Here is a 15294-nt window from a genome sequence, read left to right as displayed (position 1 = left end):
GATCATTATTCTGTTTTCTTTGCTTAGCTAGCTGACAAGTATGACATCTCTTGACCAACCTACTAACATCTCGCTTCAAATTGGGCCAAAAGAATCTATGCTCAACAGCAGCAATGATTTTTGTTTGCCCAAAATATCCACCTAAACATCCAGCATGTAATTCCCAAATGAGGAATTCTCGAAGTGATGTATTGAGAATACATAGTTTCTGAGATTTAAATAAGTAACCGTCTTCCAATATGAAGTCATCTACAATCCGTTCACCTCTAGACGATAAAGCAGAATATGTTTCCTTAAAGTCAGGGCAGGCCAAATAGTCTTCCTTAAGTCGCTCAAAACCTATCACTTCAGTCCTCATTTCACGAGTAATCATCATCCGACGGCTTAGTGCATCAGTAGCCTTATTTTCTGATCCTGCTTTGTGCCTAATTATATAAGTGTATTCTTGCAGGAATTCAACCCAACGATCAGTTTCTTTTGCGAATTGATGTAGCGCAAAGCCTCGTGGTCTGAAAATATAACGAATTCTTACGGCAGCAAGTAGTGTCTCCAATACCTAAGGGATTGAATGATCACGTAAAACTCCTTATCGTAGGTCGAGTACCGTTGTCTGTTATCATTCAACTTCTCGCTAAAATAGGCAACAGGGTGTCCCTATTGCAACAAAACTCCTATCCCAATACTAGACGCGTCATAGGTTACTTCGAAAACTTAAAAAAAATCAGGAATATGCATAACTGGGGCCTCGACCATTCTCTTTTTGATCTCCTCGAATGCTTTAGTGGTAGCTAAGGTCCAATGGAATTCTCCCTTCTTTAAGCAGTTAATTATGGGTGCCACGATCGTGCTGAAATTCTTAATAAACCTTCGATAAAAGGTGGCCAATCCATGAAAACTCCGAACATCTTTGATATTTTTTGGTTCAGGCCACTCGTTAATTGCTCAAACTTTCTTGGGGTCAGCTAATATTCCTTGAGAGGATTGATAAATTCGAGAAAAGTGACACGATCGGTGAGGAACATACAATTCTTAGGGTTTGCATACAATTGCTATTTTCTCAGAATCTCACAGACTTGTCTTAGATGATCAAGATGTTGATCCGCCGAACTACTGTAGATCAAAATGTCATCAAAATAGATCACAACGAAGTTTCCTAACAGCGGGCGCAAAACTTGAGTCATAATTCTCATGAACATACTAGGAGTGTTACTAACGCCAAATGACATAACCATCCATTCGTACAACCCATTTTTAGTTTTAAATGTCATTTTCTATTCGTCCCCTGGGCGGATTCTGATTTGATGATAATCGCTCTTAAGATCGATCTTAGAAAAGAGAGTTGCTTTGGTCATCATGTCCAACATGTCATCAAAGCGAGGAATGGAAAAGTTGATAGTAATCTTGTTGATAGCGTGGCTATTAACACACATCATCCAGGAGCCATCCTTTTTGGGAGTCAGGAGTGCTGGGACAACACATGGGCTTAAGCTTTCTTTGATAAATCCCTTTTGGAGCAGATCATCGACTTGCTCTTTTAACTTGGCGTGCTCCCCCAGGTTCATACAGTAGTGGGGAAGGTTAGGCAGTGAGGCTCCGGATACTAGGTCTATAGCGTGCTGGATGTCTCGCAGAGGGAGTAACTGGTTTGGAAGATCCTCAGGAAAAACATCGGCAAAGGTCTCAAGGAGTAGTTGGACCTCTTCCGGGATGGGCTCTCCTAGTTCCTCATTTGTTTCACGGGCCACTAGGGCGTACATGGGGGCTCCTTGGTTAAACTCAACTTCTACTTTCTTTGCAGTCAAAAGGTGCAACCTTTTGTTAGGTTTAACAGGAGTAGGTTTGACTTCGGTCTTATGGGGTTTCAGTTAGAGTGGACAAGCTTGATTTTCTTGCCGTTATGCTCAAACACGCTGTTGTTGGTCCTCTCATAAATATAGACATCATTGTCAAATAACCACGGGCGACTGAGGATAATCTGACCCACATTCATAGTCAAAACATCGCACAAAATCTTCTCTTGATATCCGACAAACTCTATGGGAATAAGTCTCCTATCCTTTATTTCTATGGTAGTCGAATTAATCCAAGCAGACCTTATACGGGTTTGGGTGGGGTGCCGTTTTTAAGCTAAGTTTGGATATCATGGCGAAAGAAATAGCGTTGATACAACTTCCACTGTCGATGATGACTTTACAGTTCTTGTCTCCTATCTTAGTAAAGGTGTGGAAAATTGAAGTCCTTTGCCAATCTTCACTGGGTTTGGGTTGGGACAAGGCACACCTAACGACTTGCAGATCAATAGGGTTTTCTTCGTAGAAGAAGTCTTCTTCATCGTCAACATGATGGGTCAAGTCAGTCTCAGGTTCTTTCTCTTCTTCTTCAACCTCTTCGATTATGATCACCTTGTAGGGACTAGAGCATTGCGAGGCAATATGCCCATAGTCATGACACCTATAACATTTAGTTCCATATGTTGCTTTGGGAGTGTCACGTTCAGGGGTTTTACCTTTAGAGTTAGGACGAGGTTGGGGTTGACTGGCAGTCGGTCGGTTAATCATAGGGCTAGCGGGTCGGTTTTGGGGTTGACTGGAGGAAGCTCTATACGGAGTTGGGCTGGAATCTAGATGTTTAGAATGGGAATGGGTCCTAGATACTTCGAGGTCAAGCACTAAACTGCAGGTTGCTTCCAAAGTGTCAACTCCTCTAGCAAAAAGCTCGTTTCGGAGATCTTCAAAGGTGGAGATATAATCTTTAACAGGTCTACTCCCTTGGTTCAGTCTATTCCATCTATTTATTAGAGCTTGGGGTAGTATAAGAGAGGGGGGGGGGAGAGAGATTTTCTCTTGAGCTCTTGCTTCATAGTTCGCTAGTCGGTGATGGGGTGCTCACCTCGAGCTTTGCGCATGTTTTCCAGGCTTGTCCAGTATTGGTTAGCTCGACCTGTGAGTTTCATCTCGGCGAACCTAACTTTCTTAGCTTCCGAGATGCTATACCATTTGAAATAACTATCCAACCCTTTGAGCCAATCCAAGAAGACTTGTGGGTCGAGGGTACTATCATAGGAAGGGGTGTCTACTCGAATGTTTTTAAGCAATTGAGTGTCGTTATCTCTCCAAGTGGGTTCATGTCCTATGTGGTCCTGATTGGGTCTAAGGTTATGACGATAGTGATTCCGAGGTGGTCCATAATCTGTCCGGGTTTCATCACCATAAGGTGAATGCGGTCTAGATGGGGTGTAAATTGCAGGGTTTCCTAGACGCTCAATGTTATCAAGTAGCTCACCCGTTTAGTATCTGAAGTCGGCTAAGTCAGTTTGGGTGTTCCTAATTTGCCGAGAAACCGTCCCAAGTTGACCTACAATGAGGTCTAAAGTTGCCTGAATATGTTCCGTATCCATGGGTAGGTGTTAGGGGATGTTAGGGGAGGTAACAGGGTAAGGGACATCACCTAGACACTAAGATGATATGCTCCTAATGCCTCTAAATGATGCAGGAATGATCAGGACAGCGAGCTACAACAAAAACCTAAGTTGTCTAAGTGTTTTGGAAGGTTTCTAGAGTGTGGACAGCGCCTAAACACTAGCTTAGATTCACCTAAAGGCCACTAATTGGTGCATTGGGTTCATCTTTTTGAGATGTTCAATTCGACTATAAGTTTGCTGAAATGAAAGTTTAGATGGCTCTGGATTTAATTTTGAAAGTTTCCAATCAGAATTTGCCTCGAGATTCATGCCCGGTCAAATTTTTTTTTATGATATATCACATTTAAATGCTTTTGATCCAATTGATTTTTTTTCTTCCTGTGGATCTGTAAATGCATTAAATGTGTGAATTATTTAAAATTAATAAATCATTAACTTGCTCGAAGACATTATTGTTTCTCTTATACCCAACAACTCTACAAGTCAATCATAAGATCTTAGTAACCTAATTTTTATAAAGCTAGGCTTGATGCATCATACATCTCCCACCATTCTATTATTTTAAAATTATAATGTCTCGGACAACAAAAAACAGTTTAATTAAGAAAACGTTCAAAATTATACAAAGTTTCAATTAATTATACCTAGGTATTTCTTATATTTATTGCAAATGACAAACTTAATTATCAATATAACATTAAGTATGGTTATAAATAGTGTTCTTGATTTATAACTATTCTCTCTGTTGGCTTTCCACTAATTTGCCAATAACTGCACATAAGCTTTTCATCAATTGTCTATCTAATTATATTTTGGAATTATTTTTGTAAAAAAATGTTAGTTCAAGATAATAGCAAGCTTGATGTAATTGTCATTAGAGTTGACACCTCCGTCTCTCATTGTTGATGTAGAAGACTTGCTCATATTGCTTTTCATCTTCTCTAAATGCACCACTAATTACATCATTAACTTTCTTTATTGCATCATAATTATAACTCATATGCCTTTTGTCACCATCTGCTTATCTCAACATGTGGTGGAGAAAACATGCTCAAGAACAATGATGATCATGAGAATGAAAAAAATAATCTACAAGAAAAATAATTGAAAAAGAATATAAAGATTTTATGTGGTTCGGTGAGAACCACTTATTTCTAAGATCACACGGATAAATGCTGTTAGACCGGTCCACTGGACCGGTCCAGCCGGTCCAGGCGAGACCGGCTCAGGCACGAACAGGGCGGAAGAAACTTCCGCCTGCTGAGATGCCGAGCGAGCCGCACGGCGTGCGGGAGCCAAATAGGAAAGAAATTTTGGGGAGTTAAGAGGGAAATTTGAATGTAGGGACTGTTTAGGGAATTCCTTTTGATTTGTATGCATTAAATAGTTGTTTTTTCTAGGGTTTGAGCATCTTGAATTTGGCTGAAATTTGAGATCTCGTAGATTTAGGATTTCTTTGGGCTCTAGCGGCGTCTAGAGATTTGGGAGAGATCGATCCTCCTCTCGAATTGAGAATCAATTGTATCTTTGCTATTTTTCTTGCATCAACTGGTAAAATACAAGTCTCCTTCGATATAACTGAGCCGGTCCAGTGGTCGGTCTGACATAAATCTCTCAAATCTCCATCAATCTATTAATCACTTCTCCAACCAATCAAACCATTAAGCACTTTCTCATTTCACATCACACAATACTAAAAAGTACTTGCTCATTTCTGCACAACCTATTGAACCCCATGAGCCTTGTGTAAATTAGAGTTTTGATGATAAAAACAGAAATCTTTATTTTCATTTAGGGTGCTAAGGTCACTGCAGTTAATCGTATTTTCACAATATTCATTTAAAAGTTTAGCAAAATATCTCATCTACCTTTGTTGAATATCATCCTCTAAGAAAAGTACTTTTTGATCTTCATCCTTAATACACTTCACTTGAACTAAATCCTTATTACTCCTATATCTTCAATCTCCAAGAAAAATAATAAGAGAAAACTCTTTTTAATTGATGATATATGGAAGAAACAAACAAAATACAATAGATCCTCAATTGGAGAGGAGGATCCGCTCTCCCAATCTTTAGCCGCCAGCCCAAACAACTCTCCAAATTTCAGCAAATACACAATTCCCCAACTCTCATAAAATTTTCTCCTTAAAGCATACAATCAAAAGTGAAATCCCTAAACAACCCCTCCTTTGAATTTTTCCTCCTAAACCATATTAAATCCTTCATTCAAATCGGTTATTAGGGGCATTCACGGGGGCGGAACTCTTGTTCCTCCTTCGATATAACTGAGCCGGTCCAGTGGTCGGTCTGACATAAATCTCTCAAATCTCCATCAATCTATTAATCACTTCTCCAACCAATCAAACCATTAAGCACTTGCTCATTTCACATCACACAATACTAAAAAGTACTTGCTCATTTCTTCACAACCTATTGAACCCCACGAGCCTTGTGTAAATTAGAGTTTTGATGATAAAAACAGAAATCTTTATTTTCATTTAGGGTGCTAAGGTCACTGCAGTTAATCGTATTTTCACAATATTCATTTAAAAGTTTAGCAAAATATCTCATCTACCTTTGTTGAATATCATCCTCTAAGAAAAGTACTTTTTGATCTTCATCCTTAATACACTTCACTTGAACTAAATCCTTATTACTCCTATATCTTCAATCTCCAAGAAAAATAATAAGAGAAAACTCTTTTTAATTGATGATATATGGAAGAAACAAACAAAATACAATAGATCCTCAATTGGAGAGGAGGATCCGCTCTCCCAATCTTTAGCCGCCAGCCCAAACAACTCTCCAAATTTCAGCAAATACACAATTCCCCAACTCTCATAAAATTTTCTCCTTAAAGCATACAATCAAAAGTGAAATCCCTAAACAACCCCTCCTTTGAATTTTCCCTCCTAAACCATATTAAATCCTTCATTCAAATCGGCTATTAGGGGCATTCACGGGGGCGGAACTCTTGTTCCTCCTTCGATATAACTGAGCCGGTCCAGTGGTCGGTCTGACATAAATCTCTCAAATCTCCATCAATCTATTAATCACTTCTCCAACCAATCAAACCATTAAGCACTTTCTCATTTCACATCACACAATACTAAAAAGTACTTGCTCATTTCTGCACAACCTATTGAACCCCATGAGCCTTGTGTAAATTAGAGTTTTGATGATAAAAACAGAAATCTTTATTTTCATTTAGGGTGCTAAGGTCACTGCAGTTAATCGTATTTTCACAATATTCATTTAAAAGTTTAGCAAAATATCTCATCTACCTTTGTTGAATATCATCCTCTAAGAAAAGTACTTTTTGATCTTCATCCTTAATACACTTCACTTGAACTAAATCCTTATTACTCCTATATCTTCAATCTCCAAGAAAAATAATAAGAGAAAACTCTTTTTAATTGATGATATATGGAAGAAACAAACAAAATACAATAGATCCTCAATTGGAGAGGAGGATCCGCTCTCCCAATCTTTAGCCGCCAGCCCAAACAACTCTCCAAATTTCAGCAAATACACAATTCCCCAACTCTCATAAAATTTTCTCCTTAAAGCATACAATCAAAAGTGAAATCCCTAAACAACCCCTCCTTTGAATTTTTCCTCCTAAACCATATTAAATCCTTCATTCAAATCGGTTATTAGGGGCATTCACGGGGGCGGAACTCTTGTTCCTCCTTCGATATAACTGAGCCGGTCCAGTGGTCGGTCTGACATAAATCTCTCAAATCTCCATCAATCTATTAATCACTTCTCCAACCAATCAAACCATTAAGCACTTGCTCATTTCACATCACACAATACTAAAAAGTACTTGCTCATTTCTTCACAACCTATTGAACCCCACGAGCCTTGTGTAAATTAGAGTTTTGATGATAAAAACAGAAATCTTTATTTTCATTTAGGGTGCTAAGGTCACTGCAGTTAATCGTATTTTCACAATATTCATTTAAAAGTTTAGCAAAATATCTCATCTACCTTTGTTGAATATCATCCTCTAAGAAAAGTACTTTTTGATCTTCATCCTTAATACACTTCACTTGAACTAAATCCTTATTACTCCTATATCTTCAATCTCCAAGAAAAATAATAAGAGAAAACTCTTTTTAATTGATGATATATGGAAGAAACAAACAAAATACAATAGATCCTCAATTGGAGAGGAGGATCCGCTCTCCCAATCTTTAGCCGCCAGCCCAAACAACTCTCCAAATTTCAGCAAATACACAATTCCCCAACTCTCATAAAATTTTCTCCTTAAAGCATACAATCAAAAGTGAAATCCCTAAACAACCCCTCCTTTGAATTTTCCCTCCTAAACCATATTAAATCCTTCATTCAAATCGGCTATTAGGGGCATTCACGGGGGCGGAACTCTTGTTCCTCCTTCGATATAACTGAGCCGGTCCAGTGGTCGGTCTGACATAAATCTCTCAAATCTCCATCAATCTATTAATCACTTCTCCAACCAATCAAACCATTAAGCACTTTCTCATTTCACATCACACAATACTAAAAAGTACTTGCTCATTTCTGCACAACCTATTGAACCCCATGAGCCTTGTGTAAATTAGAGTTTTGATGATAAAAACAGAAATCTTTATTTTCATTTAGGGTGCTAAGGTCACTGCAGTTAATCGTATTTTCACAATATTCATTTAAAAGTTTAGCAAAATATCTCATCTACCTTTGTTGAATATCATCCTCTAAGAAAAGTACTTTTTGATCTTCATCCTTAATACACTTCACTTGAACTAAATCCTTATTACTCCTATATCTTCAATCTCCAAGAAAAATAATAAGAGAAAACTCTTTTTAATTGATGATATATGGAAGAAACAAACAAAATACAATAGATCCTCAATTGGAGAGGAGGATCCGCTCTCCCAATCTTTAGCCGCCAGCCCAAACAACTCTCCAAATTTCAGCAAATACACAATTCCCCAACTCTCATAAAATTTTCTCCTTAAAGCATACAATCAAAAGTGAAATCCCTAAACAACCCCTCCTTTGAATTTTTCCTCCTAAACCATATTAAATCCTTCATTCAAATCGGTTATTAGGGGCATTCACGGGGGCGGAACTCTTGTTCCTCCTTCGATATAACTGAGCCGGTCCAGTGGTCGGTCTGACATAAATCTCTCAAATCTCCATCAATCTATTAATCACTTCTCCAACCAATCAAACCATTAAGCACTTGCTCATTTCACATCACACAATACTAAAAAGTACTTGCTCATTTCTTCACAACCTATTGAACCCTACGAGCCTTGTGTAAATTAGAGTTTTGATGATAAAAACAGAAATCCTTATTACTCCTATCGCTTTGTTTGGCTAACTTATACATATATCTTTCTCCCTCCTTAGAATCTAATCTATTATATAAAACACTAAAAGCTAAGGTCACAAAATGTCATCAATGGAGAAAACGTTTTCTAACCTAGACGGAATGATAAAGAAGTTGTTGGATCTTCACGTTAAAGGACATTAATTATCAGCATCAACGACATTCAATTCCTGTCGAGCAAAACTATCAATAAAGCATGAACAAATTTGCTAGAGTAACTAAATTTGATGCAAAATTTTGTTTAGTAAATCATGCTTATACCTGGCTAGATTTCAAAGCCTTTGTAGTTTCTCAATCTCCAATGAAGAAGTATTCAATGACTTCACCTATGGAGAATTTGGTTAATGTCTGCTCAACATTGCTGGTTACATTGATAGATGACATGGAGGTGATTTTGGAGTCACTTCCAAAGAGGGGAAAGGGTGAAGGAATGAGATTTTTGGTGGAGTTGCAGAGTTTGAAAGGCAAAGATGGGGAGAAGATAGAAGCACCATACATGGTTCAACCACTCCTTCAGCAGTATCTAAAGATGTTCCAGCCTGTTCAAAGGTTGCCTCCTTTGTGGGAACATGAGCATGCTATCATCTTAAAGGAAGTAGTCTCATCTATTAGTGTTCGTATGTACCGTTATCCCCAAATTTAGAAGGATGAGATCAAGAGATTGATCAGGGAGATGCTGGAGGCAGGAATCATTTGACCTAGTATTAGTCCATTTTTCAGTCCAATGTTTTTAATCAAGTACTTCAGTAACAGTTTCGTTCGTTCCACCTTGAGGACAAGGTGACACTTTGGGAGGGGATTATTGATGGATCGAATGATTTGATTGGGAGGGAATTAGGAAGTTTCCTAATCAAGATGGAGCTATTTAGGAAGGTTCTTAATCAAAGGGGAATTGTTTATGAATGTTTTAATTGCAATTGGGAGGGAATTATTTAGGTTAAGAGATCTAATTTGAATTCAAAATCTAAGAGGGAATTATTTAGGGGGGAAAAGAGGAATTAAGGGGGATTTTTTAGGAAAGTTTTAATTGCAATTGGGAGGGAATTAATTAGGGAAATAAATCTAACTTGAATTCAAATCTAAGAGGGATTTATTTAAGGGGAATGGGGCTAATTTGGGAGAGAATTATGGGAGTCTATTTAAGGTTATAACAATAGCATGATTTCAGGATTATATTTTGAGTTTGCTAAAATTAAAATTTCTTAGGTTGTGAGGGCTTTAGCCACCGGTTAGGGATTTGGGAGAGCCAAATCTTCCTCTCCAATTGAAGACCCAACTATATCTTACTACTTTCTTTCATGTATCTTACAATAAAAATAGTTTTGGTGTGTTCTTCTTTCTAATTTTTTATTGTTGTTTGCTGATTTTGAGGAAATTGTATCCATTTCCTATTACATTTCCACCACCCTACCGTTCACACTCAATATATTGCTCAATGAACTTGGCTCTAGACTTGTCAATTTTTCATACTCTGACATGATCTAAATTAAACTTCCTATATTCTTGAATTTTTTTTTGATGTTCAATCATATATGAAAAAAAAAGAAGTTTTGCAGTCGACCAAATCATTTTGAGTAATCATAATGCACTAGATTTAATATTACTATGCATTCTCAAAATGCATGCATCCTAAATGGTTGCAACCTAATAATAACCTAATGGAAAGAGTATTGTTCTGGCTGTGAATAATCACCTAACTAATCTTATGCAATAGCTAATGGCTAATGCTTATTATCATTTTCATTTTTTCCATCTGCTACTTTGTTTCAGAATTCCATCTCTTAATAGCTTTATTCTTATTGCTTGTTAATATGATATGAGGTTTCCTTACACTACAGGATTTCCGATGTAAGTTCCTTTTGGAGAGAAATCACAAATGGTGCGACATGTCAAATCTGCCATCTCCATCCGGGATAATCGAAGAAGCTATATAGTTGAACCTACTTTGAAAACCTTTGCGTGCACATGAAATTAAAGTGTTTGATGACTATTGTTGGGCATCAAAAGGTTATGATGCCCCAACCTGGAGGTATCCTTTTAACTTCAATCAATTACCTAGTTCTCCTACACATTCGAAGATTTCTCTCGAATTGGTTCCACTTTCATTATTTTGGTTACATCATAGTAGAGTCTATGGATCTGTACAAACCATGTGACCTGAGGTCTTTTATGAAGCAGCACTCTTGTTGGTTAACTCGTCATTAGAACAAAGGTGCTTGCAGTGACTACTAATGAAATTCTGTCCTTGAGATCGAAGTTATTAGTTGAGATGAACCATTTGTGGATACCTATGGAAGAGATTAGTATTTGAACGTTATTTTTCTGACAAAATGTACGTGGATATGTGGAAAGCAATGAAATGGTTCAATGCTGTTCGCAGAAGTATTTGCCTCCTTTGTTAGAAAGGCTTGAATGCTGATGCAACTCATAGTGACTGTTATGTCTTGTTTTGATAAATCAAAGAGCAACTGGCATGTTAAAGTCACTTCATCTCTAATTTTCACTGATTTTCTGTAGGAGTGTTTTGTCCCTGTGAAATGGACATGCTGGGGAGGTCGGCCATATTCCATCTGGGCCCCTTTCTGTGCTCTCTCTCATGAAACATTTGGTGAACTGCCACAGGTACTTATCTGTCTTTTTTTGCATTTTTTATTGTATAAAATAGCCAAAGGTGGTGTTGATTTCAAGGCAAGTGTAGCCACATTTTAAAGAAAGTAATTGAGTTGTACGATCTTTTATTTGTCCCGGTGTTGCTGATTATTGGTGCAGGATTATTATTGCAGGTCGGTGCTAGTCCAATTAGCAATTGGTGTGGGGTATGTGATCAGACCTTTGTTTCACTTGTAGTTTTTATTGTTGGAATAGTATTGCTACACTCTTATAAAAAAACCTAAACCAAAAAAGTATTGGAGGATCATTTTTTAAGTAGGTTAATCAAAATTGTTCGTTTCATGAAAATTTGTTTATTATTTTTCCTATTTAAAATTGATGTTGGTTGATTGTAAATATAGATTTTTTTAGTGAGTATGGCTATCACTTACTTGAAATATATTTATGAATGTTGTGAAAGAAATCTTCAATTTTGGGCCCTACAGGGGTGCTTGCATTATGGCAAAAGGCTGAAGGGTCTCCTTTCAGTGGAACAGGTTTTATCGAATAGCTCTATTTCTGGAAATATTTAGGTAGAGGGAAGGGGGACATGGCTGAAAGTTATTTTGTCATATTTTTAATATGAATGGGTTTAAATTTATTGAGATTAATGTAATATAAATTTAAAATTATGATTTAAATGTTGTACTTATTTCAAAATAAATTTAATAATTTCAAATTTTATTATGATTAATTTTTTATCAGAATATTTTGACAGAAAAATAAAAGGAGGATTTCTATGCAAAGCACAATTTTTAATGTATCTATATATTAAGCATATACATTTTTATATTTATTTATATATTATTTTATTATTTAAATCATATCAAGCAAATACAGAAAATGATATATTTTATTTAAAATATGTTAATACTTATAATATTTTTATATGATCTAAAGATTTGAGTGTTATATAAATAAATTAATAAATTATATGTTAGATATATTAAAACAAATACTAATATGTATGTAAATATTTCAATTAAAACAATTTTCCATTGGAGAATGGAGGGATTTTACACAGCTGTGCTCAGTGCACATTTCTTCATTTGCTTGTTTGGATGTGGTGAGTTCTGATTAATGTCCATGTTTTTGGTGGGCCAGGTGGCTGTCTATTGATTACATCAAGATTCGTGCAGACAGGCATTGGTCGCGTTGACTTTGAAGTGACAAGAGAAGTTAGCCATTTGCAAGGTAAAAAGCTTCCAAGTTTTGATTTAAAATGTGATTTTTTATATCATTGATCGATAGATCTTCAGAATCTCAAGGTTTATCTGTTGCATATAAACAAAAACATCTTGTAGAAAGTGATAGTTCCATTTATCACCAAACTTTAATCAAATTATAAAATGTTTTTGCATGCGTAAACAACCATATGACCATGAATGACATTATTTTTAGCGTAGTGTTTTTATGAAGCATCATTAATTACTTCAATGTTTATAGATGAAGCATAGGAATAGAACTAACCTTAATAACTTGTCAAAAATGGCTTGTCGATATGATAGATCCCAGTTCAATAATTTCTCTAACAGCTGCTGTTAGCCTGTTAGGAAAGTATTCAGTAGAAGAGGTTCCACTTCCCTAACAGTTATTGAGAGAAATCTTTGGGCAAACCCAGTTTACTGAAACATCGATGAATAGGAAGGTGTCAAGTACAAGAGATTGTGCTGTCGAATAGTTTATTTTTTGATGGAAAGCAATAAGATTTGGTTGAGTAATGAATCTTGACAGATATCACATCTTATTTAGAGCTATCTTGGAGGAAGAGTGTCTTATTCAACTAGACAAAGTTTTCAACCAGTACTTGATGGCCCATGAAGAGGTGGTTATTATTAAAAAAATGATTTTTTTTTCTATCAGAATGTTCCAGATAGAGAGATAAGCAATATTGCAATCATTTAAAAAATAATATGGTTATTTTGATGATTTTGAGAGAGTTTAGGATAACTTTCACACATAATAAGTGGGGCTTAATAATAGTGCATGTAATTTTTGTATAAGAAAACTGCTTTAGAAAGTAGTAAAAAAGTTATCCCAAATGAAGCCTTAGACTTATTTTGGAACGGCTTTCTTATTATTTTTTAATACAAAAAAAAAATGAAAAATAAATTTATATGCTAAAAAATTATTTTAGAAAATAATAAGAAAGCCGTATCAAATAAATTATTAAACTCCCCCATTTAATTAACAATGATTGAGAATATAGAGGTAAAAGGTGATGTAGCATAATGGGGGTTTTTTATTTTTGGTCTAAAATGAGTCAAATCACTATTGAATAAATCCAAAACTCCTTAAAAATTTATATAATTTCTCAAGCCATTTTATTATTTTTTTCGTATTCATTACGCCAATTTCTATTATTGCTGCACCGAAACATCTGTTTATTTGCCAGATCAAAAATTATTATTATTATGTTAACAGTTCTTCTCCTATATGAATATCCATATAAATCTTTGTCTTATCTTCCAAACTATTCACACAGCAGTGATGTTTACTGATTACATAAGAAAATAAATTTTGTATTAAAATCTGATTCAATTAGACCATTAAAATCCCTCAGATTGTGTTGAGAGACAGTAAAATTTCAAATGGTAACTTTTTGGCTTATCAAGTTGAGCATTCTTGAGTTTTTAATTTTTATTCCTAGGCCTTCCTTAACGTTTTATTAAATTGATGTATATAAAATAATGTTTTAAAACCGTTATTGACATTTTTTTAAATAATAAAAAATAAAAATTGTGGTTGCAAAATAAAAAAAATTGTCCTAAATGAAGATTTAAGCTTCATTTGGGATGATTTTTTTACTATTTTTTAAAATAGTTTTTTAGTAAAAAAAAAGTTATTTTAAGAAGCAGTAAAAATGTAGACTTCATTTGGAACAATTTTTTTGCTGCTTTTTTAAAACATTTATTTTCTTACAAATTTTTTTTGTATTATAAAATTTCTTTAGTAAGAAAATTATTTCAAATAAAGCGTTAGTCAGTTCGGTTAGTTGATCCTGTTTTTGGAACTCAAATTATGGTCTAATTGAACATATAAAAATATAAATTAAATTGAATAAAATGATAGCCTTAAAAAAGTGGCCTTGTTTAATGATCGTTGAAATTAGTCAAAACTATTCAACCAGAAAGAATTTTTTGGGGGAGTCTACTATATATAGGTGTATTATGTATACTTCATTTTTATTTTAATTGCAGTCTGTAGAGTTGGTGAGCATTGATGTGTTTAATTTTATCTATTTACTGTATCTTGTTGCCCATAAGAAAGAAGCTAGGGTTTTCTATTATTAAATTTCTTGATGATTTAATCATCTTTATCAACTGAAACTAGGGTTGTTTCATTCAGATCTGTCTCTATGTAACCTAACTGGATTATTTAGTTCGGTCGGATCCAAATTAATTAATTTTTTATTCATTATTAATGGTTAAGATAGATTATATATATATTATTGAAGGTTTTATTTGTGGTATAATAAAAAAAATTATTAAAAAACTGATTTAGAAAGTTTCAAGAAAATTATTTCAAACGAAGTTTAAGGCTTCGTTTGGGATGGTTTTTTGATTGCTTCTTAAAGTAGTTTTTTAATGCAAAATTATAATTTTTGTACTAAAAAATTGCTTTAAGAATTATAAAAAAACTGTCTCAAACGAAGCCTAAATTTGACTCATTTTAAATTATGTTTGAGTGTAAGATCTAAGCAGGATTCCAGCTTAATCTGAAAATTGATATTTTATTATTATTATTATTTTTGTTTTTCATATCTATTATTTTTTCATTTTATTTAATCCTTTCTTTATTAGGTTTAAATGAGGATTTGACTTTTAATAGAACACAATGGAGAAAAAGGATTCATGTAG

General features: G+C 34.9%; 1 long non-coding RNA gene across 9 annotated transcripts in view; it reads left to right on the top strand.

Annotated features, from left to right (window-relative positions):
* Nucleotides 1–13992, top strand: part of LOC110110617 — a 30622-nt gene extending 16630 nt beyond the window's left edge. The window contains exons 2-6 of one of the 9 annotated variants that reach the window (XR_003703172.1): nt 10624–10814; nt 11303–11407; nt 11555–11601; nt 12539–12628; nt 13169–13992. This is a non-coding gene — a long non-coding RNA (uncharacterized LOC110110617). Of the gene's footprint in view, nt 1–10623; nt 10815–10913; nt 10998–11302; nt 11835–11880; nt 11892–12538; nt 12809–13168 lie in introns of those variants that run through there. The other 8 variants (XR_003703171.1, XR_002304736.2, XR_003703175.1 and 5 more) reach the window with 8 other exon arrangements.
* Nucleotides 13993–15294: the final 1302 nt, after the last annotated feature.

The sequence above is a fragment of the Dendrobium catenatum genome, unplaced genomic scaffold (assembly GCF_001605985.2).
Source record: "Dendrobium catenatum unplaced genomic scaffold, ASM160598v2 fragScaff_scaffold_1639, whole genome shotgun sequence".
Lineage (NCBI taxonomy): Eukaryota > Viridiplantae > Streptophyta > Magnoliopsida > Asparagales > Orchidaceae > Dendrobium > Dendrobium catenatum.
The sequence above is the reverse complement of the archived record's forward strand: the minus strand, read 5'-3'. Positions and strand labels throughout refer to the sequence as shown.